At 34.7% G+C, this 8,834-nt stretch overlaps 1 long non-coding RNA gene across 1 annotated transcript; it reads right to left on the reverse strand.

Moving 5' to 3' along the window:
- On the reverse strand, positions 1,540-3,267 carry LOC110264737. The gene is made up of 3 exons (XR_002350907.1): positions 3,213-3,267; positions 2,996-3,124; positions 1,540-1,592 (listed from the first exon to the last, which is right to left on the reverse strand). It is a non-coding gene; the product is annotated as an uncharacterized LOC110264737 (long non-coding RNA).

Below are 8,834 nucleotides of genomic sequence, written 5' to 3' on the forward strand. Positions count from 1 at the left end.
AGTTTGCTGCGGAACAAAGCCTCCACGCTGGAAATTCCTACCTCTTGGAGCAAAATTCCTCCCTGAAGGCCTCTGAAAAGGCACCCTTAAACTTCCTTTCTCTGCTGCTGCCTTTCTCACACAATCTTCAGCCACCCTACTCTTATTCACCAATTCAGAAAATACTCTGATCTCCATTGGGGCAACGAAGCTCAAAATATCGCTCTGAAGACCTCCCTCATATTGAATACACTTCCATTCAGCAAAATCGTCAGGCGCACCTTGACAGATACGAGAAAAGCGACATAACTCCTCAAATTTGCTAGTATACTCAGCAACAGTCATCTGTCCCTGCTTTAATTGCATCAGTTCAAGTTTCTTGGCATTTCTGGCTGAATTAGAAAAATATTTCTTACAGAATTCTGTTAGAAAAATCTCCCAAGGAATCGCAGCTCCATCAGCTGCAGGATACGTCGGGTTCCTTGCCACCAATATTGAGCTTCACCTTGCAACTGATAAGTTTCAAATTCAACCCATTGCTCTTCAGGAACCTGTTGGGCCTGCAATGCCCGTTCCATAGCCTGAATTCAATTATCTGCATCAGTGGGATTTGATGTTTCCCTGAAGGTTGGAGGGCAAACTTTTCGAAATGTAGCAAGTGTCATAGGACTGTCCTCATCATTATTGTTCCCATCATTACCCTGGTTTATTTGATTACTCAGTGCCTCGGCCTGTATAGCTACAGCCATATTTCCCAGGGCAGCCATAAAGTCTACTGGATCAGTCCCTATGGGGGCAGGAGTAACAGTGCCTGTCCTACCTCTACCTTGCCTGCGACCGCGTCCGCGAGTCGACATCTGGTCCCTATACACACCAAACAAGTGATATTAAGTTGATCAGTCTCAATATCGTAGGTCTAATGCTTTAAGTTCCAAATGCATGCTCACAAACGTTTATGCCATATATATCAATTAGATATCCTAATAGCACATAAATACATGCACAGAGGCACAAGCAGTCCGTTTTTCAGGCTCTATAGGAACGAACTGCTCTGATACCATAATGTAACACCCTACCACACAAACCTTTACGCTTAAGTTATAAAACAGAGGTGGTGTGGTATTACAACCTCTAAAATAAAATGAGTACATATAATAGTAGAAGAATTATAATATGCTAGGAGCCTTGAAGAATAAAGGAAATAAAAATCGCAAAATAAAAGCGCAACGCTCAAGGAACGAATTAACTTGCGTGCTAAGAAAACTATAACTACTAAACATAAGATGACAGAAGTAGAAATAGAGTGCTAAAGATACAAAATAACAAGCTTCTAACTCAGCCTGCGAAGTCAAGACTGGCCGGAGAATATTTACACATATATACATACATATCCAAAACCCAAAAGTACATATACACAATCCTGCCTCTATATAAACCTCTAAGAGGATAAAAAAGAATAAGTTATGCGGAGAGAAAGAGAACTTCTATCCATACGTTACAGTACAGATTACACACACACACACACACATATACATCATAGCATAACAAAATAACCCAGTAACCACTCCGCTTCAAGAGTCCAGACGCATAACGAGATGCCTCTCGACCTGTATCTGAGAAACAACAACATAGTATAAAATGAGATGAGAACCGGAGGTTCTCAGTATGGTAAAGGTGCCACACACATAATATATAAGGCCCTGGGAATGCCAGAGGCAATCCTAGAATGCCGACTCTCAGATTATAGAGCTTAAAGTATTAAACAGAAGCCATAAAAGGTGGTTTTCTAAGAGTACTTAAACCTAACTTAGCTTAATCTTACATCTAAGTCTCATACTGCCATTCCTCCATAACTCCAACTCCATCATGCATTTCACAGAACATTTAAATAGATAAAGGCAAGCACAAGAAGGTTACAAATACTACAGGTAACAAATATACATTTAACATGGCAAGTACATTTAGGCACACCCAATTAAAGCACAAGCAAGTAATTCAAGTAATATGCATATGATGCATGCCTGTCTTATGGCTGATGAGGCTCATCTGTCGGTTATCCAGCCAACCCGACAAGTCTGAAAATACTTAGACTGTCCCCCGATGTGCATCCCCAAGAGTCTATGCACAACTTTTTCTCAAATAATCAACATTGCTCAATGGGGGTTACATTCCCGGAAATTTATATAGTGCCCGGTCACACTTACGTCGTAGGGTCAACAGAGTATCGAATTTTTTACCTGGTACACGTGATGGCAAGCTACGACACTTTATCCAGGGAATCTCGTATCTCAAATTATTCAAATTCATAAGCCATATAAATAATTTAATTATAATTCATCAACATCCACATCACTCTCAATTGTATCTCATTCATCATCATACATCAATCATATTCAATGCTCATCCTTCATTATCACACCTCCCATTCCGTCCATCAATAGTTCCAATTCAAAACATAATTCATTCTTTTCTAAATGAATCAAACTTAAAACATGCTCATTTTCTTAATAACTCAAAATCAAACCATATAACTTTTGAATCTAAATCTTTTTAAATAATCATATAAACAAAATCTCTAATTTTTATAAAATTTCGGCAGTATCTCCTCTAAAACTCGGACTTTACCACCCTTTTCGGGTCCAAACCTGCATTCTTTTCAATTTAACATACCCTTCCTTATCATCATAATAATCACCACAATAAATCTACCTCAGATCAACAATTAAACTCATACAATATTCAAATCCAACAACCAAAATTCAACTAAGAATCATAGTTCACAAATCCTAGGCTTTTAACATAAAATACCTCATTATCACAACAACCTCCACAATAATTATACCTCAAATTAATAATTCACCAAATCACCAGTTAATCAACAAGCACCAAACCAACCATGTTCATCAACAGGATACTGAGTATTAAATATACACATGCAATCCAACTTATCCTATGGTCATCTAGCCTAAGTTTTCACAGAACATTATATATTAAATGCAAGAAACCTAAACCATACCTTAGCCGATTCCCAAGTATTATTCCAAGATAATTTTTCTAAAAGAACACAGTCCCCAAAACCTCAACTAATCCGCTTCCTCCAAGTTCCAGTATTCACAATTTCGAGCTCCAATTATTTATTTTCAACCTAATACACATTTATAGCGCATATATATCCAATTTAATACTCAAAGCTCAAATTCAATAAAATTAAAATAAAATTATCGTATCCTTACCTTACCCAAGCTTCACATAAGCAAGAGTGAATGTTTTCCTCAAGCTAATTGGATCCTAAAACATCAGAAATCAAAGAAATTTAACATCCCTTCTCAAAATTTGAAAATTGGGGGAAAGAAGAGGCTGAGGTGAAATAGCAAGTTACCTATGAAATTGTTCCAGTAGAAACGTAGAGCTCGACGCAGTGAACGCGTGCGTGGCCGCAAACGGTGCGGCGATTGGAACTCGGACGGAGAAGTTACGGGAGTTGGAAGTTAACGTAAGGATTTGGCGTTCTTTCTTTCCTCTCCCCTGATGCTCTTCGACGCTGCCAAAATGGGGAGAAGAAGAACATGGGTTTACTTAAAGGGCTGGTCCGATTGGGCCCACGGTCCGGTTTGGGCTCGGTTCAACTGGTTCGGCCCGTTCGGTTCAATTTTGGACCTTTTTTTCAAAATTAGTGTCAAAATTCTCGTTTCGATCTACCCTAATTTGATATAATATTCGTGTTTCTAATCTTCCTTATTAAAAACTAATTTATTGACTAATTATCTACTAATTTAACCGGGATTTACATTTTTAATTCTCTGCATTTAATCTTGGTTGATGATTTTAATTTGGTATTTTTTTTATTAGGAGAAATACCTTTGAAACCCTAGTGAGAGTTTTTAGAAGAAAGAAACGGCATGAAAAAAAGGAAAAAGAGAGTTTACAACCTCCAACCCTGTAAGTTGAAATATTTATGTTGGTCTTTTAGATTTAGGTAATAATTTTTTTAATTAATCACGAAATTTTTGTTTAATTGTCAGTAGCACTACACCTGGTCCTCAACTACAAATCATTGTGGTTGGAGAAGAAACTCATTCTCAACATCTGGATATGTGAGTTTTTCAACGTGCAGTTTTCAGTTTCTCAGTTCCTATTCTAATCATTCAACATTAACTTCTTTCTTGTTTACCTTCCTTAGAGTTCCTGTTGTAGTGGCTCTTCCAAGTTCTCTTGTGGAAGAGATAATAAATGACCAAAAGACCTTTACCTATGTTCGTTCGGAAACTCAAATAGAAGAAGCTTCTGACATGTAAGTTGTACTTAAAATTATTTTTATTAGTTTTGATGGTATATAATAATAATTTCGGTTTATTATTGAACTCTTTTCTGTTTAATACAACTGTCTTCTGGAACTCCAACATCAGGCCTGCGAAGAAGCTCCGACAAGGCAATCGGAGCGAGAAGCTAGTAGAAAGGGTCGAACATGAGGCAAAAGATGAATTGGTAAGTTTAGCACATCAAATTTGATATTTAGAAAACTCAATATTATGATATGAGCATTGGCTAATTAAATAACTATGTTTTAGGGTCTCATCAAATGATCAGGGCTCAGAGAAGCAAAAGACGAAAAAGAAGAACAGAAGATAGGAAAGGTTGAAAAGCAGGGAAGAAAACAAGTAAAGAAAAAATTTGTTATAGTAGAGAATTTTTCAGAAACTGAGACTGGTTCTGATTATGAGTAAGCCTAAGGAACTATCTTTTTGTTTAAATATTTCTTTTGTTTTTTGATCAATGTATCTTTTATGTATTGTCAGAAGAGAAGAAAAGTAGCCAAACAAAAAAAAGATTTTTTTTTTATTACAGAAAGGAAGGTGAAACAAACCAAAGAGCCTGCAAGAGAGTAGGTAAAAAATTCATGAAGATAGTGAAAAGGAAAACAATGGAAATGATGCCAATTGCCAAAGATAGTGGAAATGACAACCATGATAATGGTGATTGTTCTGTTATTAATTATAAGGTATTTTTTGTATGGTATATAGTATATGATGTATAGCATAAAGTTTTGTCCTTTCGTTCTGCTTTAAGTGCTTTGATATATGTAGTCAAACTAGTAGTTACAGATATATCACAAGAGGGCTTATAAGCTTCAAATTCAGAACTTAATTTCCCAAATAGGAGGATACATATCATTTTCACTAGTGTAACGTGATAAGCAGCCTTGGAAATAATAACTTGTGTTTTCATGGTTAAGGTTTGTTTCTTTTAATGTGAAAACCAATTTAAGAAGCTTAATCTGAATGCAAGACAAAAGTATCTATTTCTCACATTATTTACATATATTAAAAAAATATTATATATGTGAGAAAAGTCAACAAATGCTTCCAGGGATATAGGGGGTCTAACTCATTAGATTCACTTCTGACAGCGAAGACCCACCTTGGAAAAAATTATCAAAGATTATGCTTTGTACATTGTAGAGTAGTAATAATAAAATTGAAAGAGACTCATAGTCTAAATATATATGATAGCCAACAATTTCGAAACATAACTTGATGGAAAACACGTCGATATGATAGCCTTTGTTGGAACCAACACAAGTGTATATAGTACGTAGTATTATCATATCCACATTATCATCATGCTTTTGATTTCACTTTTGAGTTGTTTAAGTTTATTTGACTATCACACTATACTTTCTTTGAACCCTTTGGTTTGCCAATTAGATTTATTTTAGGAAAAGTCTAGGGGCCAGCAATTTTATTACATTTTGGCCAACATGTAACCAGCAGAGAAATGTGAGCCATTGGATGAAATCTCACACCAATCTCACACAATCAAATCATCATTGATGACTAGTTGATGGCTACCAATCACAAATGTTGCTGGCCCCCTAGCATTGCTCTTATTTTATTACTGTTTCATACCACAATAACGTAACTTGTTAACAATTAGAGGTGGGTGTATCAGTCTGGTCCATTTAGCCCAGACCACAATAAACTAAATATTAATAGACCAAGTCGGACTAGTTTGTAGTATATATGGGCTGTTTTGAGAGAGGTCCGTGTCCGCACTGCGTTGGTTGGCGGTTTCACACATAGTTTAAACCGCAAATTTCTTTTTTTCTCTATCTCTCTCTTTTTTTGGCATTGCTATTACCGAATTCATGAGGTTTTTTTTTTTGTTATCTACGGTATTTTCCAATTCGACAGGCTAAGAATTAATCCATCGCGGATCAGAACTCCATTTAAGGGTTTGCCATTGGCCAATGAGTTGCTGCATGCACAAGGCAGAATTCGAACCCTCAATACTTGCTTAAGCGGACTAGTAAGCTAATAACCACTAGATCAACCTAACTTCGTTTTCAAATTCATGAGTTCATGACTAAAAAATTGGTAAGAAAATGGGTCATAGAAAAAGCACAAATCTTGTCGACAGTAAATTGATATTTAAGCCAATTTTAGATCTAACTAAAGAGTTAAAGAATAGAGAAAAAAAATGCTCTCAAATATTGCAGTGAGAGGAAAAAAGCTTCAGGACATCCTCGGTGAAAGAGGAGGACAACCTGAGACATAGTAAGAGAAAATTGCGCAACAATGATACTAAAGGACCAAATATGGTTAGAAGAGCGACAAATAAGATGATAGCAGTGGAGCAAGGCCAGGGAAAGAAGTCGTACGCCAGTATGGTGAAGGAACCTGCCTTTGTTTATAAGTTGGACACAGAGTAGAAAGAAGAGAATCCCATGACTGAGGAAGATAGCTCGGACGAGGACTCAAAGTATGAGTACTCGGATAGAGAGGATGAAGTATTAGGGAGTGAAAACTGGAAAGTTAGGAGGGAGTTGTCGAGAAGAAAGTTGATCTGGGATGAGGATTGTTAGGTATATGAAGATGATTTTAAGGCACGATTAGATAGCTTTCTTTAGAGAGATATTTGTCCCTACACTTAGTTGCTATAGGGTTGATAACAATGCTCTCACAGAATACAATGAAACCTAAGAATTTCTTAATTAGTAATAGTAAGAAGTTCTTAACTCTCTTGAACAAAGAAAATCTCTTAATAGTTAAGTAAAATGTACATTTAGTACTTGTGTGTTTGAAATAGTGGATAAGGACTCATTTATACATATTGCATGTAGCAATTATAATTTGTTAATACACAAATAGTTGTGTCTTTTTTATTGCTAATGGATAGAATGTTTTGAACATATACAATTCTTAAAGAGTTGTCCCTTTAGCCAATAAATATAATATTTTGAATATACACAATTCTTAAAAAGTAGTGTCCCTTTAAGCAAATGATACTAATAGATTAGTAACTATTTATTAATATTAATAATATTAATTAATCAAATTTGTAAATACCCTTTAATAGTTATCCCAACTTAATACTCAATAGAACTGAACAGAAAAAGTTAAATAAAATGTGGAGTGACACACTCATAATCAAGCTACTCAGACGCAAAATAAGGTATGGTGTGTTGAAGAAGAGGTTGGAGGGGATATGAAACAAAGAAAGAATAATCAGTCTCATTGATGTCGGGAATGATTTCTTCCTGGTTAGGTTTACGGCGAGAGCTGACTATGATCTAGCATTAAAGGGAGGACCATGGTTAATTTTTTATAATTACTTAGCAAGATTGCAGCATGGGTACGTCTCTCATACTTGTCTATTGAATACTACGATAAATTTATCTTAAAGACAATAGGAGATATCATAGGCAAGACACTAAAAATTGACTACAACACAGCAGAATATGTAAGCAGGGATAGATTTTTTGAGGCTGTGCGTGAAGCTGGATCTCACTAAACCATTGAGGTCAAAATTTAGAATCAAAGAAAGGATGATGTTCATAGAGTATGAAGCGAACTGCATACTATATGTTTTCAGTGTGGTTGACGTGGACACACGAAGGAACACTGTACGGAAGTTCTAGGCAATTTTTAACCAAAATATACTTTTCTAACTCTTCAATTTTGATAAAATCACATATATCTCTTTCTTTAGTAGTAATTTTGTTTGAAGTAGACTAATCAACTAGAGACTAACAATTTGCTAATTGTAAAAAGTAGAGTGTTAGAAGTAGTTAGTCTTTGCAACTTGACATGTGAAACTAGAGTTTAATTAAACCAACTTGAATTAGTTGAGTATTTAACTTACTCATCTATTTAGATAAGTGTCAAATGTTGAATTTTATCTTGCATATGTAATAACACTCCACCTTCAACAATGACTTTCTTAGTTGATATTTCAATTATTTTAGTTGCATAAATAACATAATATTTTTTTAACTTTTATCACTTTATTAAATATTTATAGTTCAACTGTTCTTATGATTGCTGGCTTGTGCATTTAAGTAGTTCATTCATATAATTGATTGCTTTTAAATCTAATTAAGCACTATACTTTTTAAAAGTTAGTGTTTTTTTATATTTTAAATGACACATATTCAAAAGTCTTTTATTATGCATCAAAAGACATGCATTCAAAAGTCTATTAATATTGTCCTTTCTTCTTAGCTTTCACTAATGCTATTTATAACTCAAATGTATATCTCTTTTCATTTTTCTTTCCTTTTTGATAATTTATGCCTACTTTAAAAATGGTATATTTACTATTTAGTAATTAATTTCATGGCTAACTCATATGGACCTAGCTACTAGCTAGGAGTTTAGTTTTATGATGAGTTGACATGCATAGCGTGCTAAATATAATATATATTACATAAGCATTTTTAGTACATAATATTAGCATGACGATGTTAATTAAGAAAAAAGCACTTTTTGTACAATTATTTAACCATACATGATTTTTTAAAAAGATATTTAAATCTTATAATAATAATAATTACTTTCATAATCACATAAGATGTG

The sequence above is a fragment of the Arachis ipaensis genome, chromosome B07 (genome assembly GCF_000816755.2).
Source record: "Arachis ipaensis cultivar K30076 chromosome B07, Araip1.1, whole genome shotgun sequence".
NCBI classification, from domain to species: domain Eukaryota; kingdom Viridiplantae; phylum Streptophyta; class Magnoliopsida; order Fabales; family Fabaceae; genus Arachis; species Arachis ipaensis.